At 46.8% G+C, this 22948-nt stretch overlaps 1 protein-coding gene across 3 annotated transcripts in view; it reads right to left on the bottom strand.

Annotated features, from left to right (window-relative positions):
- KAT6B (lysine acetyltransferase 6B) overlaps positions 1-22948 on the bottom strand; it is a 695781-nt gene that overhangs the window by 144530 nt on the left and 528303 nt on the right. The gene's annotated exons all lie outside the window — the stretch shown is intronic.

The raw sequence follows: 22948 nt of genomic DNA, 5'->3' as shown, positions 1-22948 counted from the left end.
GGACACACCAGGTGGCTATTAGCACAATGTTTTGTGGATGGATAAGACTAAAGGCCCCTTTACATTTAGCGATGCACCAGTGATCCCGACCACGATATGACCCGGTCAGGATCGCTGGTGCATCGCTAAATGGTCGCTAGTGAGCTGCCACACAGGCAGATCTCACAGCGACATAGCAGCGATACGGCGGTCGTTACTTACCTTTCAGACGCGGCGACCATGACGTCCTCCGACCGCGTCCACGTGTCGCTCGTCAGCGCCAGCAGGAAGCCCAGCAGGAAGCGCCCGATGAGAAATGGACCTGCACGATCTCACTCGATCAGCGTCAGACAGCGGGGGAGCCGATCGGAGGTAAGTATCACACATAGCAATATCGCTAGCAATATCGCTGCTGCGTCACAAAATCGGTGACGCTTTAGCGATATTGCTAGCGATATCGCTATGTGTAAAACCCCCTTAAGATAGAGTTTATTGGTTTAAGTATGAAGAGTTCTGTGTGGCGAATACAAAACACTACTTTACAGTATAGAAATCTCATACCATCTGTGGTGGTAGTATCATGATTTGGGCCTGTTTTTTTGCATCTCGGACAGGACGAAGTTATCATTGATTGAAAAATAAATTAGGAATTTTAATCAGTAAATTCTAAAGGAAAATGTCAGGACATCTGTCCATGAGCAGAATTTGAAGAGAACGTGGTTCTTGCAGTGGCACAAATACCCAAAGCCACAAGTCGTTCTACAAAAGAATACTTACAGAAGACGTTAAAAGTTTAGGGATGGCCAAGGCAAAGTCTTGAATGTAATCCTATAGAAATGTTGTAGAAGGACCTGAAGCAATTCATGGGAGAAAACTAACATAACAGTGGTGAAGCTTTTATGCCAAGAGATAAAATTCCATCAAACCGATGTAAAGGACTAATCAACAATCACTGGAATTATTTATATGCAGTTATTGCTGCACAAGGGGTCACACCAGATACTTAAAGCAAAGGTTTGCATACTGCAGGTAAAATAAGTATTAAACAACTGAAATTCATGATCATATGGTCCTTCAAATAGAATAAACATATAGACAGAAAGCCAGTATGGTAACAGAAAATAATCTCCACATAATCAAGACACCATCAAAAGACAGGCAGTAACAAAGATAAATTCTGTAGTCATTCATGCAACAATCTTATTAGTATATTACACACCTGTGTGCCAAAAACTACAGCAGGTTTTCTAAGACAGCACTTATTCATGCTTTACTGCATATAATACTTATCGTGCATATGGTGCCAAATGTGAACAGCTGAAACCCATGGTCATGTAATCTTTCTGAGGTACAAACACTTTCACTCTCGATGCGTTTCCCCCTTCTGCGGGTTCACCAGGAGAGAATGATGTGGCAGTGGAACACATTCCATTACATGAGGCTGCCTATATGTTTATTCTATTTGAAGGACGATATGATCATGGGTTTCAGTTGCTTCTAGGTGGCATCATACAATTGGATGATTATTATATTTATTAAACATGACCAACTGCTTGGGTGTTGGCTATCTGCTGTGATCCAATTGGTTCACAGGTGTGCAATCTTATGAGGAACTGCAGGTTCTATTGAATATTTCTGTGGTTCAGTTAGCATGTATATGATGTGTGCACTGTTACCCAATTGGTTAATCGTTGGGTCATATTAGGTCATCTTGTATCAATAAGATCTGTGGAATTTTTTTACACTGAGTGTGACCCTCTCAGAAAAATAATTCTTTTATCATTATATTCTAAGTAGAGTTTTGATATGGTGCTACAATAAATAATATATGAATGGCTGGTTGTACAATTAGGGGTGTGTGATCTACCTCTCCCTGCTTTTTCTACATATTTTTTGTTTTGTTAAAATACGTACACACTATCATGACGATTCAAAGATTCATCTGATGAAAATACAGGCCATCTGGCTCTCTTTTTCTCACTTTACGTCTTATAGGGCGGTGTAGGAGAGAAGGGACAGCCGTCAGACAAGCGGGGGCGCCAGTCTCGAATATCTTAGGGTGCCAACCTCTGCATCTAGGTAGGCCATCAGACAGGATATATTCTAGGGTCAGCTCACTCTTTCTGCATATCATCTTTCTTTCTGAAGAGGCAATTTGCATCTTACTGAGACAGGCATTTATTGTAGCACCTTTAGCACTTTTATAGGTGTTTTTTTTTTATATTGATGAGGCTTTTTCTAGCATTAGCACCTCTGTAGTATACATCTTTAGTGGAGATGTTTTCTCCGACCAGCTATTTATCTTGGTAAATTACGACTGCTTCGAGATTGTTTTTTTCAAAATGTCTTTTGAATTTTTTCTATTTTGCTAGCATTATTAGCTCACTATAGTGAGGTATGGGCCTATACAGAAGGGAGAATTGCATTATTGTTATGTGTATCAAAGAAAGTTTTTTAGCTAGTACTTAATAAAGTGATTTTGTATGAAAGTTTTTTCTAGTAAGTCGGTTTAGTTAACCTTTATTGTATTCAATTTGTGTAAGACAAACGTGCTATTGACATGAAAATTGTCTTTTCAGAGAAGAAGAGGACTAGAACTCTAGTGCCACCTATAGGAAGCAGCAATCCTAGAAGTCAATATCGACTCTTTAACAAGCCTTGTCAAATGACTTAGGTTAAAAGTCAAAACTAAGATCTCAATTTGCAGACACTGTTTCAGGGTACTGCTTTTGGCACAAGAGTTTTAATCTTCTTCCTCTCTGAAGAGACAATTTGCATATCTCTCAGAGGAGCATTGAGGTTTAAAAGTCTCCTCATCTTGGCATGTCAGGCTTGACATGTCATTCTCCACAAGGAGAAACATAACCCATTGACTGAAATGCAATTCTCACCAGATGTCTGACAACCCATCTAATCCACACAGGCAACGAGATGTCCATAAATTAAGTTGTGTGCAATAATGAGAAATGACACAGCGAAAAAGTATTAAACACATGACAACAGAACTGTAAAAAGTCATGGAAAGTCATGACAACAGTTGAAACCTATCAGTAATTAGAAAGCAAATCTGTCACTTAGAGAAAAATAATATCAGCTGGTTCAACTGATGGCCTACAAAAAGATGTATTATTGCCAAGGCACTACACAAGAAATATCTCACGATGGGTAAAACCTGTGAGCTATCTCAAGACCTTGTCAACCTTATGGATTTAAAACATACTCCTGGCATTAGTTACAGAAGAATTTGTAAACTACGGAAGGTTCCACTGAACACTGTTGGGGGCATAAACCAGAAGTAGAAAGAAAATCATTTCACTAAATACACTAGCTCGCGGCTGGCGTTCATAGGAGATCATCATTTCTGCCATACATAGTGCTGAAGCCCTGCTATATGTAGCACAGGCAATAAGATGATCACAGCTTCAAGTTTCATAAGGGGACTATTAAATAAAGTAAAACATTTAAAAAAAAATACTGACTATTGACTATGGGATGGAGGCTGTGTGATGGGTATATGGGCACTGGACTATGGGATGGAGGATATGTATGACGGGTATATGGGCACGGGACTATGGGATGGAGGATATGTATGATGGGTATATGGGCATGGGACTATGAGATGAAGGATGTGTGATGGGTATATGGGCACTCGACCATGGGATGACGAATATGTGTGATGGGTATATGGGCACGGGACTATGGGATAGAGGATATGTATGATGGGTATATGGGCATGGGACTATGGGATGGAGGATGTGTGATGGGTATATGGGCAATCGACTATGGGATGGAGGATATGTATGATGGGTTTATGGGCATGGGAGTATGAGATGAAGGATGTGTGATGGGTATATGGGCACTCGACTATGGGATGACGAATATGGCGAATATGTATGATGGGTATATGGGCATGGGACTATGGGATGGAGAATATGTATGATGGGTATATGGGCATGGGACTATGGGATGGAGGATGTGTGATGGGTATATGGGCACTCGACTATGGGATGAGAATATGCATGATGGGTATATGGGCATGGGCCTACAGGATGGTGGATATATATGATGGGTATATGGGTACAGGACTATGGGATGGAGGATAATTATAATTTGTTATAACTAACCTAAGTTAGTTATTATGCCCGGGCAGCGCCGGGCTCTTCAAGCACTTGATAAAGACGGGTCACCGTCAAAACGTCGCCACCTGAGGATCAGTAAAGTATCCACTTTTTTCACATTTAATTTGGAGTGCTGCCTATTTTTCTTGATTTATTCATTCGGTTGTTTGGACACTGCTAAATAGGTTCTGCACCAATTGTATAATTTTGGTAGTGCTGCCCTTTTTTTAGTTATATATAATAACTAGCTGAAGAGCCCGGCGCTGCCCAGGCATAGTAACTAACTGTGGTTAGTTATAACAAATAATTATCCTCCATCCCATAGTTCCATGCTAATATACCCATCATACATATCCTCTATCCCATAGTCCAGTGCCCATATACCCATCATACATATCCTCCATCCCATAGTCCCGTGCCCATATACCCATCATACATATCCACCATCCCATAGGCCCGTGCCCATATACCCATCACACATCCTCCTTTCCCATAGTCAACCATTATGACATCATAATGAGCGGCAGGGCTTGCAACCTATGATGACATCAGCGTCGCCATGGCAACCATTATGACATCATAATGAGGGGCGGGGCTTGATACACACACACTTTTTCCCCATTATGTAGATAGGGGCAAAATTGTTTGGTGAATTGGAACGCGCGGGGTTAAAATTTTGCCTCACAACATAGCCTAGGACGCTCTCGGGGTCCAGACGTGTGACTGTGCCAAATTTTGTGGCTGTAGCTGCGACGGTGCGGATGCCAATCCCGGACATACACACATACATGGTTAAATTAATGGTTTCATTCAAAAGTACAACTTGTCCAGCAAAAAACAAGCCCTCACATGGATATTGCTGGAAATATAAAAACGTTATGGTTCTTGGAAAAGAGAACAAAAAATGGCCATGGAATGAAGGAGGGTTAAGTATTTAAGGATATAAAACAAAATTAAACAGTAAAATAAAAACTTCATACATGGTACTGCTGCAATCATTACAAAATTGAATATAGCATAGGAAAAAAAGTTTTAAAAAATAGTGTCTCAATTGCTATTTTTTTCCACTACCATAAAAGTATTAAAATTCAAACTAAGGTAATTAAACCCACAATGATGAAAAAAATGCAACCTGAAAAAAAAATTGCGCAAAAAAAAGCCGTCATGATGTAAGGGGGTGTAAAAGCAGCACTATTTCCTGTCATGGTTAGGACATGGTTAATGTCCTGTTCTCACAGGGTTAACTTTTACCGGCCTCTCTTTGGATCTGGGAGGGGTATTTATACTCACTCCAAACTAGCATTCTCTGTCAGTTATACTGCTGTTCTGGTGTGTCTGACCCCTTTAGGACAATTCTTTTTGTGTTTTTTAATTTAAAACAAATTAAATGAAGATAATAATACCAAAGAATTTGTGTTTGCAATCATTTTCAGGAAGAAACTGAGTATTATCTGACAGAGCTGCAGGGGTGTCAATACTTTTGGCCACAACTGTATGTATGATGGGTACGTGGGCATGGGACCATGAGATGAAGGATGTGTGATGGGTATATGGGCACTCGACTATGGGATGGAGGATATATATGATGGGTATGTGGGCATGGGACTATGAGATGAAGGATGTGTGATGGGTATATGGGCACTTGACTATGGGATGGCGAATATGTATGATTGGTATATGGGCATGGGACTATGGGATGGAGGATGTGTGATGGGTATATGGGCATGGGACTATGGGATGGAGGATGTGTGATGGGTATATGGGCACTCGACTATGGGATGGAGGATATGTATGATGGGTATATGGGCACGGGCCTATGGGATCGTGGATATGTATGATGGGTATATTGGCACGGGACTATGGGATGGAGGATAATTATAATTTGCTATAACTAACCACAGTTAGTTACTATGCCCGGGCAGCGCCGTGTTCTTCAGCTAGTTGTATAATGTGTATATATTTATCTACGGTGTCGAATAGGGAAAGTACAGTGCCGTAATAAGCCACTAGATGGGATATGTGACACCTCAGTGTTATAGACAGTGTAAATAGTTAATATAGGAGGTGTTAGATTGAGAAGGGGCTAGGTAGCCCAAAGTGCTCGGGTGGGCTAAAGGCCCTAGCTACTCAGCACCCTGCAATGTTTAACGAGAAGTCTAGGCATCCAGAGTCAGTGGTCCAGCACAGCTACAGTTACAGCAGCAGCAGATACAGGAACTTGGGCTACAGGAAAAGTCACCACAGCACAACAGGTCAGGTTGCTCAGCATGTAGCAGGTCATCGCTTGGGCTGATGCCCTCATATCTGGGGCAAAACGGCTGAGAGAACACCCATATGCAGTGAGGCTGGCCAGGGAGGACGCTGAGGAGCCGTTGGAAACAGTCCGACCCTGGATCGTGCAGTGTGACAGGGAGAGGAGTGCAGAGAAAGATGAAGTAACATGTAACGAACAAGCTGTTGTAATGAATCTGGATGTGCTGCGAAGACATGAGAGTAGAGTTGAGCGAAACGGGTCGAAAAATTTCAAAAGTCGCCGACTTTTGGCAAAGTCGGGTTTCATGAAACGAAACCCGACCCTAGGATGAGGTCGGCCACGAGGTCGGCGACTTACGCGCCAAAGTCGCGTTTCAAAAGTTTGTTTTGCGCTCTTTTTCAGCCAATCAGGATCCATGGACACTGTGGGCAACGTGATGACATAGGCACGGGTCACCACCATCTTTCAGAAGGGCATGCAAGTGATTGGCTTGCTTTGGTGGGCGTCACAGGGGGTATAAAAGGGCGTGCACGCCGACCGCCATGTTACTCATGCTGATCTCAGAATAGAGAGAGCTTCTGCTGCTGCTGATTTTGTAGGGAGAGCGTTAGGCAGGGAAGAAGACACCAAAAACTGCTTCTGCTGCTAGCGATTTTGCCTGTACAACACACCAGTCACTGTGCAGTGCAAGGGGAGGCTATATAGTGGTGTATCAGTGGTGTTGGTTGTTGGGCTGCCTTCTAAGGCTTCCTGACATTCCTGCATTGCTGTTTACCCACTGCTCCGCAAACTGCTTTTTTAAAAGCAATCCCAATTTTTTTTTTTGTCCTGCTGCGAAGAAGAAAAAAAAACTGCTTCTGCTGCTAGCGATTTTGCCTGTACAACACACCAGTCACTGTGCAGTGCAAGGGGAGGCTATATAGTGGTGTATCAGTGGTGTTAGTTGTTGGGCTGCCTTCTAAGGCTTCCTGACATTCCTGCATTGCTGTTTACCCACTGCTCCGCAAACTGCTTTTTTAAAAGCAATCCCAATTTTTTTTTTGTCCTGCTGAGAAGAAGAAAAAAAAACTGCTTCTGCTGCTAGTGATTTTGCCTGTACAACACACCAGTCACTGTGCAGTGCAAGGGGAGGCTATATAGTGGTGTATCAGTGGTGTTGGTTGTTGGGCTGCCTTCTAAGGCTTCCTGACATTCCTGCATTGCTGTTTACCCACTGCTCCGCAAACTGCTTTTTTAAAAGCAATCCCAATTTTTTTTTTTTGTCCTGCTGAGGTACTGAGCATGCATTTTTTCACACCATACAGCGGTGTACGCTCCTCACACAGTACCGTGTAACGGCTGTTATCACAGCCACAGTGAAGCTATCTGTGTGTCACTCTGTGAGAATAAGTCGAGGACATGTTCCGTTCTTACAGACCTGCACTCTAGGGAGATTCCTATTCTGCCCAATTCTACATACACCTTGTAGTTTGTAATACACTAGCCAATTTCTGCCTGTGACATAGCGCTCAGATATTCAGTGGGCCTCACACAATCCATAAGTGTCCAGTGTCCACAAGTGTGTGCAGAAATTAAAAATCTCCCTTATCCTCTAGTGACTTTGGTCACAGCTCTGCCATCGAGCCTGTGACAGAGCGCTCAGATATTCAGTGGGCCTCACACAATCCATAAGTGTCCAGTGTCCACAAGTGTGTGCACAAATTCAAAATCTCCCTTATCCTCTAGTGACTTTGGTCACAGCTCTGCCATCGAGCCTGTGACAGAGCGCTCAGATATTCAGTGGGCCTCACACAATCCATGTGTCCAGTGTCCACAAGTGTGTGCAGAAATTAAAAATCTCCCTTATCCTCTAGTCACTTTGGTCACAACTCTGCCATCGAGCCTGTGACAGAGCGCTCAGATATTCAGTGGGCCTCACACAATCCATAAGTGTCCAGTGTCCACAAGTGTGTGCAGAAATTAAAAATCTCCCTTATCCTCTAGTGACTTTGGTCACAGCTCTGCCATCGAGCCTGTGACAGAGCGCTCAGATATTCAGTGGGCCTCACACAATCCATAAGTGTCCAGTGTCCACAAGTGTGTGCAGAAATTCAAAATCTCCCTTATCCTCTAGTGACTTTGGTCACAGCTCTGCCATCGAGCCTGTGACAGAGCTCTCAGATATTCAGTGGGCCTCACACAATCCATAAGTGTCCAGTGTCCACAAGTGTGTGCACAAATTCAAAATCTCCCTTATCCTCTAGTGACTTTGGTCACAGCTCTGCCATCGAGCCTGTGACAGAGCGCTCAGATATTCAGTGGGCCTCACACAATCCATAAGTGTCCAGTGTCCACAAGTGTGTGCAGAAGTTAAAAATCTCCCTTATCCTCTAGTGACTTTGGTCACAGCTCTGCCATCGAGCCTGTGACAGAGCGCTCAGATATTCAGTGGGCCTCACACAATCCATAAGTGTCCAGTGTCCACAAGTGTGTGCAAAAGTTAAAAATCTCCCTTATCCTCTAGTGACTTTGGTCACAGCTCTGCCATCGAGCCTGTGACAGAGCGCTCAGATATTCAGTGGGCCTCACACAATCCAAAAGTGTCCAGTGTCCACAAGTGTCTGCAGAAATTCAAAATCTCCCCTGTCCTATAGACACCTTGTACCTTGTTTTACATTACTATATAGTTTGTTGGATTTTGTCTACATTTCTACCAAAAATGAGGAAGTCTGGTGGAAGAGGCCGTGGAATTGGGCGGGGGTTGGCAGCTGGTAATGATGGTGTTGGTGGTGGATCTGATGGTAGTGGCAAGAGCAAAATAGGACCGAATGCAGGAGGTGTTGAGCCTGCGTCATCGTCTGGCTACATAAGGCCTCGAACGCTTAGTTTTCTAGGAGTTGGCAAACCGCTTTTAAAGCCAGAGCATCAGGAAAAAGTTTTGTCTTACATTGCTGACTCAGCCTCCAGCTCTATCGCCTCCTCTTCTTCAGTTGTAAAAAGTAAAAGCACTGAGTCGTCATTGGAGGCTCATGTTCATGAACCACACCTTTCCTTGTGTCCTTCACCCCAACCAAGATTGAAGGATGACGCAGGCCATAGTATTGATTACTAGAGTTGAGCGACTTTTTGTTTTTTAGGGTCGAGTTTCGTTTCGTGAAACCCGACTTTTCCAAAAGTCGGGTCGAGCAAGATCGTCCGATTATAGGGAAAAGTCGGGGTCGTCCCGAAACACGAAACCCAATGTAAGTCAATGGGGAATAAAAGTCGGCAGTGAGAGGAGGACAGGAAACACACCTACAGTGCCCATTTGAATGCCAAAAGCATCAATTCTTCTTACTTAAGCTTGTCAACCTTAATTAACTTCATAATACAAGTTACGCACTGAAAAATGGGGGTTATTTGGCTAAAGTTGTGGGGGGGAGGGCTGGCTCCAGGTTTTCATGTGCCCTGGGCGAAAGAGCGCCCCTTTAACACATACCACAACTCATCATGCTCCGATACGGCAGAGAAATAGCGGTATAGTACAATGAAAAATACTTCACTTTTTACATCTCATGACGAGGCCCATCTATTTCTCCATACAGAATCATTGGTCCCATATAATGTTTGAAACAGTATATGATGAGCTCCACATAATGCTACAGTATATGTTGGTCCCCATGGATGAAGCTCCATTGTGTTATGGGCCCAAATAATGCTCCAAACATAATGGGCCCCATTTCTAATGCTCTAATGTATAATGGGCCCTGTAAATGCTGCTCCAGTGTATGATGTCCACCTTTGGAATGTTCCAGTGTATGGTGGGCCCCATCTATCATTCTCCAGAGTACAGTGCTCCCCAAAAATTGCTGTCCCAACATTGAAAACAATCAAATAAGTCTCCTCGCTAGGGAATCCCTGTACTAGTCTGGACTCCTCGTCGTCCCCATCTTCCATCTCACTGCACAGTATTTCAACCTTGCAAGTGCTGTGATCCTGAGCAAGCAGGGGGGGCCCACTCGTTGGCGACGGCACTGGCACAGGGCCCCTGATAGTACGGTGGTGTGTCTGATGGCGGGTGGGCCGAACCTGCACTTTCATCTGCAGCTTCCTCTTTGTCACCGTGTAAGATGGAACTGTATATGGGAAGGGTAACCTGAGTTTCATCAGGGTCAGATTCAGGCCGTGTAGTGTGCGAGGGGAATGTAGTGGTCTGGGTCAATGTACCAGCAGATTCATCGAGCAGTGGCTGGGCATCAGTGCACTTGTGTCGCCCCCAGGAGTACGGTCGCCACAGTGGCATTACCTTCCTCCTAGGGAGTGTGATGTCATGCTTGGGAGCAACGAAGGATCTCTCTAGCAGGTTAACTGATTGGGCGGCGTTATTCCCACGAGTCATGACCCTCCAAACAGCATTCATGAAGGCAAAGTGTTTGTTTTACGTGGGCAGTATGGTTGCAAAGCTGACCCTTAAAGGAATGTCCAGAAGGGCACCACCAGGAGTGGAGCCTACGGTTTAATTCGACTCCACCTGGGAAACCTCAACCATGCAAGCTACAGAAAAGATGCACAGATTGCAAGCTTAATTCCGTTAACGAACGAGACTCCATCATGCCCCGCGGTCCGAGTCCGGCTTACTAGAGGGACACGTGAGGCTCTGGCACATGAGATTGGCCAATAACTGGTGTGTCATGCCCTTACATGTCCGTGGCTGCATGTGCGCTACACTGAAAAGGCCAGCGTTTGTCGCTTACAGGTGAAGATAACCCGCTGAACAACGTTAGTGATGGGGATCTGTGATTACAATTATTACCCGCGAACGCTGATTTCCCAGTAAGTGCAGGTCAACCGCAGTTCCGGAATTAGGCCTAACCGTCATTCCTGAAAAAATGAAAAACTTACGTGTGCAAACCACAGGTGCTGTAGCTTGCTTAACAGCTCGCCAGCCGTTCTCAGGCCCAGTATGGATTACACGTGATTGCACAAAGGTGAGAAAGGGTAGCGTATCCCCGGATAACATGTATGGATAGCGTACACATTCAAAATATATGTCTATACATCAGGAGGCAGGCTCAGACGGTGTTAGGCCCAGTATGGCTTGCAGGTGATTGCACAAAGGTGAGAAAGGGTACCGTATCCCCGGACAACATGTATGGATAGCGTACACATTCAAAATATATGTCTATACATCAGGAGGCAGGCTCAGACAGTGTTAGGCCCAGTATGGCTTGCAGGTGATTACACAAAGGTGAGAAAGGGTACCGTATCCCCGGATAACAAGTAAGGATAGCGTACACATTCAAAATATATGTCTATACATCAGGAGGCAGGCTCAGACGGTGTTAGGCCCAGTATGGCTTGCAGGTGATTGCACAAAGGTGAGAAAGGGTACCGTATCCCCAGATAACATGTATGGATAGCGTACACATTCAAAATATATGTCTATACATCAGGAGGCAGGCTCAGACGGTGTCAGGCACAGTATGGATTTGACGGCCCAGATTACACAGCGGAGGAGCAGGGAGAGGTAAAGATTGCAAATGCTGGGGCCCTGCCCAAGCAAGGGGGGCCCACTCGTGGGCGTCGGTACTGGCACTGGGCCCCTCATAGTACAGCGGTGTGTCTGACGGCGGGTGTGCACCACCACCGTCAGAGACACTTGATTGCACTATGAGGGACCCTGTGCCAGTGCCCGCGCCCAAGAGTCGGCCTACCCACCTGTCCAGGGCAACGGCACTCGCACGGTGTCGTGCGCTAGGTGGTGACCCCGGCCATGGGGGGGGAGGCAGCACAGTTAGGGAGTTTTAGAAAGTGGCATATGTTGATGTTGGACATTCAGCTGATGCAAAAGGCGAAATAGGTGAAGTCCCAGGAAGAGGTGGACCAAAGCAAGCCATTTTTCTGTCACCCTATGTGTCATCAGGGGAAGGTGGGACTAAATCCTTGGAAACCCATGCATGGTTCATTTTAATGAAGGTTAGATCATCCACATTTTGGGTTGACAGACGGGTCCTTTTTTCTGTCAGGATTGATCCAGCTGCACTGAAGACTCTTTCCGATAGCACACTTGCAGCTGGGCAAGCGAGCTCCTGTAAGGCATATTGGGCCAATTCAGGCCAGGTGTCCAGTTTAGCGGCCCAATAGTCAAAGGGGAATGACCTGTGTGGGAGAACATCGATATGGGAGGAAAAGTAGTTTGTAACCATAGTTGACAACTGCTGTCTCCTGTCACTTTCCATCGATGCAGTATTACCAGTTGTGTGAGCGGTATTTGAAAAATCAGTCCACAACATTGTCATGAAACCCCTGTCTCCAATGCCACTTCTGCTGTGTGCACCACGAACACCTCTGCCAAGCTGCCCCCGGCCCGTACGGCTCGTGTGAGAACCATCACTGCTGCTGTGTGCTGGGAATGCCTCAAGCAACCGATTTACCAGAGTTGCTTGTTTATTAGCCAATATTAGGTCAAGGTTCTCCTGTGGCATGATGTTTTGTAATTTGCCTTTATAGCGTGGATCCAGGATGCTGGCCAACCAGTAGTCGTCATCGTTCATCATTTTGGCAATGCGGGGGTCCCTTTTTAGGATCTGCAAGGCATAATCTAACATGTGGGCCAATGTTCCCGGTGTCAATGATACACTGCGAGTGCTGGTTGGAGGAGCACTTTCTGGCAAATCCACATCCCTCCAGTCACACACAAACCCTGTACCAGACCTTGCCACGCCAACATTTTCACTTGCCCCACTAGATGCATCCTCCTCCCCTAAGTAATCATCCCCATCATCCTCCTCCTCCTCTTCTTCCTCCACCTCGTCCAGGAGAGGTCCCTGAGCAGACAATGGCTGAATGTCATCAAGGATTCCCTCCTCCTCTTCCTCCTCATCAACATTGGCTGCAGACGCCTGCTCCTTAAGGTGCGTCAAAGTTTGCATAAGCAGACGCATAAGTGGGATGCTCATGCTTAGGATGGCGTCGTCTGCGCTTACCAGCCGTGTGCATTCCTCAAAACACTGAATGACTTTACAGAGGTCTTTCAGCTTCGACCACTGCACACCTGTCAACTCCATGTCTGCTCTCAAAGTGCCTGGCCGTGTATCCTCCCACAAATGCATTATGGCCTGCCTCTGCTCACACAGCCGCTCCACCATGTGCAGGGTGGAGTTCCACCTTGTTGCAATGTCGATAATGAGGCGGTGGTTGGGAAGGTGGAGCAATCGCTGCAGCTTCTGCATACGAACGGAGTGTACAGGCGACCGGCGGATGTGCGCGCACAGTCTTCGCACCTTCTGGAGCAGGGCTGTTAACTCCGGATAATTTTTGAGGAAGCACTGCACCACCAGGTTCAAGGTGTGAGCCAAGCAATGTATGTGGCTGAGTTTTGAAAGGGCTATGGCTGCCACAAAATTACGGCCGTTATCACTAACTACCTTGCCTGCCTCAAGATGTACACTGCCCAGCCATGACTCAGTTTGTCGCTTCAAGTACTCGGCCAGCACCTCGGCGGTGTGTCTGTTGCCCAAACACATCATCTGCAACACAGCCTGCTGACGCTTTCCACTAGCTGCTGGATAGGGGGACACATCGTGTGCAACAGTGGCAGCTGCAGATGGAGTGCTCGTACGACTGCGCTCTGTGGACGAGCTTTCGCTTCTGGAGGAGGAGGAGGAGGGTCGAACGCCTACAGCCAACTGTTTCCTATACCGTGGGCTAGGTAGCACTGTCCCACCACCGCTGTCCCCTGTGGACCCTGCATCCACCACATTAACCCAGTGCGCAGTGATGGACACGTAACGGCCCTGGCCATGCCGACTGGACCATGCATCAGTTGTGAGGTGCACCTTTCCGCTCACTGACTGCTTGAGTGCATGGACAATGTGGTCTTTCACATGATGGTGGAGGGCTGGGATGGCTTTGCGAGAGAAGAAGTGGCGACTGGGTAGGTCATAGCGTGATACTGCATAGGCCATGAGTTCGCGGAAAGCTGTGCTTTCCACCAACCGAAAGGGCATCATCTCAAACGAGATTAGTTTGGCAATGTGGGCGTTCAAACCCAGTGTACGCGGATGAGAGACTGAGTACTTTCTTGACCTACTCATAGTGTCTGGGAGGGTGAGCTGGACTTGAGAGCTGCATATGGTGGAAGTAGCGGTGGACAGGGCGGACTGAGAGAGGGTTGATGATGGTGATGGAGTTGTTGTTCTTTCTGATGGCCTAGAATCAGTCTTTCATTGATATAACAGTGGGATTCCCTGACTGCTGTGGCCTTGCAACGACACCTCAACATTTGCTGCTGTGCTAACCGGTGGGCTTACAGTGGGGGAAACAATGTAGCGTTGCTGACTACTTTCGTTGTGATCAGTTGCACATGTGGCACTTGAGGTTTGATGTTGTGTCCATGCTTGCAAGTGCATGCTGGTTAAATGTCTAAGCATGCAACTGGTATTCAAATTTTTCAGATTTTTCCCTCGGCTAAAGGTCTTTGCGCACTTCTTACAGATAACCTTGGCCTGATCATGAGGATTTTGTTCAAAAAAGTGCCACACTGCACTCTTCCTAGTTTGGCAGACATTTTGCGGCCTAGCACGCTGTGATCTTTTGACCCTCTGGACAAGCTGTCCAGCAACTATTTTGATGTTTGGAACCTGTCTTTGGAGTGCTCCGGGCCTGCCAGATAACAGCTGTTGCGATGTCGATGTCTGCTGTGGATGCTCCTCATCTGAGCTATTGGAAGCAGCACCCTCTTCCCCCAATGGATGCCAATCTGGGTCAACAACTGGGTCATCCATCACCTCCTCTTCTATGTCATGTGCACCTTCCTCTGTGTCACCGTGTATGGTGGTATAGTGTGCAGGAAGGGGCACCTGAGTCTCATCAGGGTCAGAATCTGGCTCTGTACACTGCGAGGACAATGTAGTGCTCTGAGTGAATGTACCAGCAGAATCATCCATCAGCGGCTGTGCATCAGTGCACTCCATGTCAGATTCATCTTGGCCTGGGTAATTCACCATTTCACTTGATAATCCAGGCATGGTATGTGAAAACAGCTCCATGGAGTAATCAGTACTAAGGCCTGCGTCATCCTTCAATCTTGGTTGGGGTGAAGGACACAAGGAAAGGTGTGGTTCATGAACATGAGCCTCCAATGACGACTCAGTGCTTTTACTTTTTACAACTTAAGAAGAGGAGGCGATAGAGCTGGAGGCTGAGTCAGCAATGTAAGACAAAACTTTTTCCTGATGCTCTGGCTTTAAAAGCGGTTTGCCAACTCCTAGAAAACTAAGCGTTCGAGGCCTTATGTAGCCAGACGATGACGCAGGCTCAACACCTCCTGCATTCGGTCCTATTTTGCTCTTGCCACTACCATCAGATCCACCACCAACACCATCATTACCAGCTGCCAACCCCCGCCCAATTCCACGGCCTCTTCCACCAGACTTCCTCATTTTTGGTAGAAATGTAGACAAAATCCAACAAACTATATAGTAATGTAAAACAAGGTACAAGGTGTCTATAGGACAGGGGAGATTTTGAATTTCTGCAGACACTTGTGGACACTGGACACTTTTGGATTGTGTGAGGCCCACTGAATATCTGGGCGCTCTGTCACAGGCTCGATAGCAGAGCTGTGACCAAAGTCACTAGAGGATAAGGGAGAATTTTAATTTCTGCACACACTTGTGGACACTGGACACTTATGGATTGTGTGAGGCCCACTGAATATCTGAGCACTCTGTCACAGGCTCGATGGCAGAGCTGTGGCCAAAGTCACTAGAGGATAAGGGAGATTTTGAATTTCTGCACACACTTGTGGACACTGGACACTTATGGATTGTGTGAGGCCACTGAATATCTGAGCGCTCTGTCACAGGCTCGATGGCAGAGCTGTGACGAAAGTGACTAGAGGATAAGGGAGATTTTTAATTTCTGCACACACTTGTGGACACTGGACACTTATGGATTGTGTGAGGCCCACTGAATATCTGAGCGCTCTGTCACAGGCTCGATGGCAGAGCTGTGACCAAAGTCACTAGAGGATAAGGGAGATTTTGAATTTGTGCACACACTTGTGGACACTGGACACTTATGGATTGTGTGAGGCCCACTGAATATCTGAGCGCTATGTCACAGGCAGAAATTGGCTAGTGTATCACAAACTACAAGGTGTATGTAGAATTGGGCAGAATAGGAATCTCCCTAGAGTGCAGGTCTGTAAGAACGGAACATGTCCTCGACTTATTCTCACAGAGTGACACACTGATAGCTTCACTGTGGCTGTGATAACAGCCGTTACACGGTACTGTGTGAGGAGCGTACACCGCTGTATGGTGTGAAAAAATGCACGCTCAGTACCTCAGCAGGACAAAAAAAAAAATTGGGATTGCTTTTAAAAAAGCAGTTTGCGGAGCAGTGGGTAAACAACAATGCAGGAATGTCAGGAAGCCTTAGAAGGCAGCCCAACAACCAACACCACTGATACACCACTATATAGCCTCCCCTTGCACTGCACAGTGACTGGTGTGTTGTACAGGCAAAATCGCTAGCAGCAGAAGCAGTTTTTATTTCTTCTTCTCAGCAGGACAAAAAAAAAAATTGTGATTGCTTTTAAAAAAGCAGTTTGCGGAGCAGTGGGTAAACAGCAATGCAGGAATGTCAGGAAGCCTTAGAAGGCAGCCCAACAACCAACACCACTGATACACCACTATATAGCCTCCCCTTGCACTGCACAGTGTCTGGTGTGTTGTACAGGCAAAATCGCTAGCAGCAGAAGCAGTTTTTTTTTCTTCTTCGCAGCAGGACAAAAAAAAAAAATTGGGATTGCTTTTAAAAAAGCAGTTTGCGGAGCAGTGCGTAAACAGCAATGCAGGAATGTCAGGAAGCCTTAGAAGGCAGCCCAACAACCAACACCACTGATACACCACTATATAGCCTCCCCTTGCACTGCACACACAGTGACTGGTGTGTTGTACAGGCAAAATCGCTAGCAGCAGAAGCAGTTTTTGGTGTCTTCTTCCCTGCCTAACGCTCTCCCTACAAAATCAGCAGCAGCAGCAGCTCTCTCTATTCTGAGATCAGCATGAGTAACATGGCGGTCGGCGTGCATGCCCTTTTATACCCCCTGTGACACCCACCAAAGCAAGCCAATCACTTGCATGCCCTTCTGAAAGATGGTGGTGACCCGTGCCTATGTCATCACGTTGCCCACAGTGTCCGTGGATCCTGATTGGCTGAAAAAGAGCGCAAAACAAACTTTTGAAACGCGACTTTGGCGCGTAAGTCGCCGACCTCGTGGCCGACCTCATCCTAGGGTCGGGTTTCGTTTCATGAAACCCGACTTTGCCAAAAGTCGGCGACTTTTGAAATTTTTCGACCCGTTTCGCTCAACTCTACTGATTACTCCATGGAGCTGTTTTCACATACCATGCCTGGATTATCAAGTGAAATGGTGAATTACCCAGGCCAAGATGAATCTGACATGGAGTGCACTGATGCACAGCCGCTGATGGATGATTCTGCTGGTACATTCACTCAGAGCACTACATTGTCCTCGCAGTGTACAGAGCCAGATTCTGACCCTGATGAGACTCAGGTGCCCCTTCCCGCACACTATACAACCATACACGGTGACACAGAGGAAGGTGCACATGACATAGAAGAGGAGGTGATGGATGACCCAGTTGTTGACCCAGATTGGCATCCATTGGGGGAAGAGGGTGCTGCTTCCAATAGCTCAGATGAGGAGCATCCACAGCAGACATCGACATCGCAACAGCTGTTATCTGGCAGGCCCGGAGCACTCCAAAGACAGGTTCCAAACATCAAAATAGTTGCTGGACAGCTTGTCCAGAGGGTCAAAAGATCACAGCGTGCTAGGCCGCAAAATGTCTGCCAAAGTAGGAAGAGTGCAGTGTGGCACTTTTTTGAACAAAATCCTCATGATCAGGCCAAGGTTATCTGTAAGAAGTGCGCAAAGACCTTTAGCCGAGGGAAAAATCTGAAAAATTTGAATACCAGTTGCATGCTTAGACATTTAACCAGCATGCACTTGCAAGCGTGGACACAACACCAAACCTCAAGTGCCACATGTGCAACTGATCACAACGAAAGTAGTCAGCAACGCTACATTGTTTCCCCCACTGTAAGCCCACCGGTTAGCACAGCAGCAAATGTTGAGGTGTCGTTGCAAGGGCACAGCAGTCAGGGAATCCCACTGTTATATCAACGAAAGACTGATTCTAGGCCATCAGAAAGAACAACAACTCCATCACCATCATCAACCCTCTCTCAGTCCGCCCTGTCCACCGCTACTTCCACCATATGCAACTCTCAAGTCCAGCTCACCCTCCCAGACACTATGAGTAGGTCAAGAAAGTACTCAGTCTCTCATCCGTGTACACTGGGTTTGAACGCCCACATTGCCAAACTAATCTCGTTTGAGATGATGCCCTTTCGGTTGGTGGAAAGCACAGTTTTCCGCGAACTCATGGCCTATGCAGTACCACGCTATGACCTACCCAGTCACCACTTCTTCTCTCGCAAAGCCATCCCAGCCCTCCACCATCATGTGAAAGACCGCATTGTCCATGCACTCAAGCAGTCAGTGAGCGGAAAGGTGCACCTCACAACTGATGCATGGTCCAGTCGGCATGGCCAGGACCGTTACGTGTCCATCACTGCGCACTGGGTTAATGTGGTGGATGCAGGGTCCACAGGGGACAGTGTTGGTGGGACAGTGCTGCCTAGCCCACGGTATAGGAAACAATTGGCTGTAGGCGTTCGACCCTCCTCCTCCTCCAGAAGCGAAAGCTCGTCCACAGAGCGCAGTCGTACGAGCACTCCATCTGCAGCTGCCACTGTTGCACACGATGTGTCCCCCTATCCAGCAGCTAGTGGAAAGCGTCAGCAGGCTGTCTTGCAGATGATGTGTTTGGGCAACAGACACACCGCCGAGGTGCTGGCCGAGTACTTGAAGCGACAAACTGAGTCATGGCTGGGCAGTGTACATCTTGAGGCAGGCAAGGTAGTTAGTGATAACGGCCGTAATTTTGTGGCAGCCATAGCCCTTTCAAAACTCAGCCACATACCTTGCTTGCCTCACACTTTGAACCTGGTGGTGCAGTGCTTCTTCAAAAATTATCCGGAGTTAACAGCCCTGCTCCAGAAGGTGCGAAGACTGTGCGCGCACATCTGCCGGTCGCCTGTACACTCCGTTCGTATGCAGAAGCTGCAGCGATTGCTCCACCTTCCCAACCACCGCCTCATTATCGACATTGCAACAAGGTGGAACTCCACCCTGCACATGGTGGAGCGGCTGTGCGAGCAGAGGCAGGCCATAATGCATTTGTGGGAGGATACACGGCCAGGCACTTTGAGAGCAGACATGGAGTTGACAGGTGTGCAGTGGTCGAAGCTGAAAGACTTCTGTAAAGTCCTTCAGTGTTTTGAGGAATGCACACGGCTGGTAAGCGCAGACGACGCCATCCTAAGCATGAGCATCCCACTTATGCGTCTGCTCATGCAAACTTTGACGCACCTTAAGGAGCAGGCGTCTGCAGCCAATGTTGATGAGGAGGAAGAGGAGGAGGGAATCCTTGATGACATTCAGCCATTGTCTGCTCAGGGACCTCTCCTGGACGAGGTGGAGGAAGAAGAGGAGGAGGAGGATGATGATGGGGATGATTACTTAGGGGAGGAGGATGCATCTCGTGGGGCAAGTGAAAATGTTGGCGTGGCAAGGTCTGGTACTGGTTTTGTGCGTGACTGGAGGGATGTGGATTTGCCAGAAAGTGCTCCTCCAACCAGCACTCGCAGTGCATCATTGACACCGGGAACATTGGCCCACATGTTAGATTATGCCTTGCAGATCCTAAAAAGGGACCCCCGCATTGCCAAAATGATGAACGATGACGACTACTGGTTGGCCAGCATCCTGGATCCACGCTATAAAGGCAAATTACAAAACATCATACCACAGGAGAACCTTGACCTAATATTGGCTAATAAACAAGCAACTCTGGTAAATCGGTTGCTTGAGGCATTCCCAGCACACAGCAGCGGTGATGGTTCTCACATGAGCCGTACGGGCCGGGGGCAGCTTGGCAGAGGTGTTCGTGGTGCACACAGCAGAAGTGGCGTTGGAGACAGGGGTTTCATGACAATGTTGTGGACTGATTTTTCAAATACCGCTCACACAACTGGTAATACTGCATCGATGGAAAGTGACAGGAGACAGCAGTTGTCAACTATGGTTACAAACTACTTTTCCTCCCATATCGATGTTCTCCCACACAGGTCATTCCCCTTTGACTATTGGGCCGCTAAACTGGACACCTGGCCTGAATTGGCCCAATATGCCTTACAGGAGCTCGCTTGCCCAGCTGCAAGTGTGCTATCGGAAAGAGTCTTCAGTGCAGCTGGATCAATCCTGACAGAAAAAAGGACCCGTCTGTCAACCCAAAATGTGGATGATCTAACCTTCATTAAAATGAACCATGCATGGGTTTCCAAGGATTTTGTCCCACCTTCCCCTGATGACACATAGGGTGACAGAAAAATGGCTTGCTTTGGTCCACCTCTTCCTGGGACTTGACCTATTTCGCCTTTTGCATCAGCTGAATGTCCAACATCAACATATGCCACTTTCTAAAACTCCCTAACTGTGCTGCCTCCCCCCCATGGCCGGGGTCACCACCTAGCGCACGACACCGTGCGAGTGCCGTTGCCCTGGACAGGTGGGTAGGCCGACTCTTGGGCGCGGGCACTGGCACAGGGTCCCTCATAGTGCAATCAAGTGTCTCTGACGGTGGTGGTGCACACCCGCCGTCAGACACACCGCTGTACTATGAGGGGCCCAGTGCCAGTACCGACGCCCATGAGTGGGCCCCCCTTGCTTGGGCAGGGCCCCAGCATTTGCAATCTTTACCTCTCCCTGCTCCTCCGCTGTGTAATCTGGGCCGTCAAATCCATACTGTGCCTGACACCGTCTGAGCCTGCCTCCTGATGTATAGACATATATTTTGAATGTGTACGCTATCCATACATGTTATCCGGGGATACGGTACCCTTTCTCACCTTTGTGCAATCACCTGCAAGCCATACTGGGCCTAACACCGTCTGAGCCTGCCTCCTGATGTATAGACATATATTTTGAATGTGTACGCTATCCATACATGTTATCCGGGGATACGGTACCCTTTCTCACCTTTGTGCAATCACCTGCAAGCCATACTGGGCCTAACACCGTCTGAGCCTGCCTCCTGATGTATAGACATATATTTTGAATGTGTACGCTATCCTTACTTATAGAATCATAGAATCATAGAATCGTAGAGTTGGAAGGGACCTCCTGGGCCATCTGGTCCAACCCCCTGCTCAAAGCAGGATTCGCTAAATCATCCCAGTCAGATGTCTGTCCAGCCTCTGTTTGAAGACTTCCATTGAAGGAGAAGTCACCACTTCTCGTGGCAGCCTGTTCCACTCATTGATCACTCTAACTGTCAAAATGTTTTTTCTAGTATCTAATCTGTGTCTCCTCCCATTCAGTTTCATCCCATTGCTTCTAGTCTTTCCTTGTGCAAATGAGAATAAAGTTGATCCTTCTACAATGTGACAGCCCTTTAGATATTTGTAGACAGCTATTAAGTCTCCTCTCAGTCTTCTCTTTTGCAAACTAAACATTCCCAAATCCTGCAACCTTTCCTCATAAGACAGGGTTTGCAGACCGGTCACCATTCTGGTCGCTCTTTTCTGAACTTGCTCCAGTTTGTTGATGTCTTTTTTAAAATGTGGTGCCCAAAACTGGACACAATATTCCAGATGAGGTCTGACCAAAGAGGAGTAGAGGGAAATAATGACTTCACGTGATCTAGACTGTATGCTTCTGTTAATACATCCTAGAATTGCATTTGCCTTTTTTGCTGCTGCATCACACTGTTGACTCATATTCAGTCTGTGATCTATTAGTATACCCAAGTCTTTTTCACATGTGCTGTCACTTAGCCCTATTCCTCCCATTCTATATATGCTTTTTTCATTTTTATTGCCCAGATGTAGTACTTTGCATTTCTCCCTGTTAAAAACCATTCTGTTAGTTGCTGCCCACTTCTCCAGTTTATTTAAATCTTTTTGAATCCTCTCTCTCTCTTCTCTAGTATTAGCTATCCCTCCTAGCTTTGTGTCATCAGCAAATTTAATCAGTTTACCCTCAATTCCTTCATCTAAATCGTTGATAAAGATGTTGAACAATACAGGGCCCAGGACAGAGCCCTGTGGTACCCCACTTGAGACATTCTTCCAACTGGATGTGCAGCCATTTACGACCACTCTTTGGGTCCGATCACTAAGCCAGTTATGAATCCACCTAACAGTTGCCTTGTCCATTCCATACTTAGTCATTTTTTCAATAAGGATTGTATGAGAGACTTTGTCAAATGCTTTGCTGAAGTCAAGATATACTATATCTACAGCATTTCCTTGATCCACCCAATCAGTGATACCGTCATAGAAGGAAATTAAGTTAGTCTGACATGTTATCCGGGGATACGGTACCCTTTCTCACCTTTGTGCAATCACCTGCAAGCCATACTGGGCCTAACACCGTCTGAGCCTGCCTCCTGATGTATAGACATATATTTTGAATGTG

This window comes from Dendrobates tinctorius, unplaced genomic scaffold (assembly GCF_039654945.1).
Source record: "Dendrobates tinctorius isolate UK_male_01 unplaced genomic scaffold, ASM3965494v1 ptg000068l, whole genome shotgun sequence".
Classification (NCBI taxonomy): Eukaryota; Metazoa; Chordata; class Amphibia; order Anura; family Dendrobatidae; genus Dendrobates; species Dendrobates tinctorius.
This window is presented reverse-complemented; position numbering and strand designations above follow the sequence as displayed.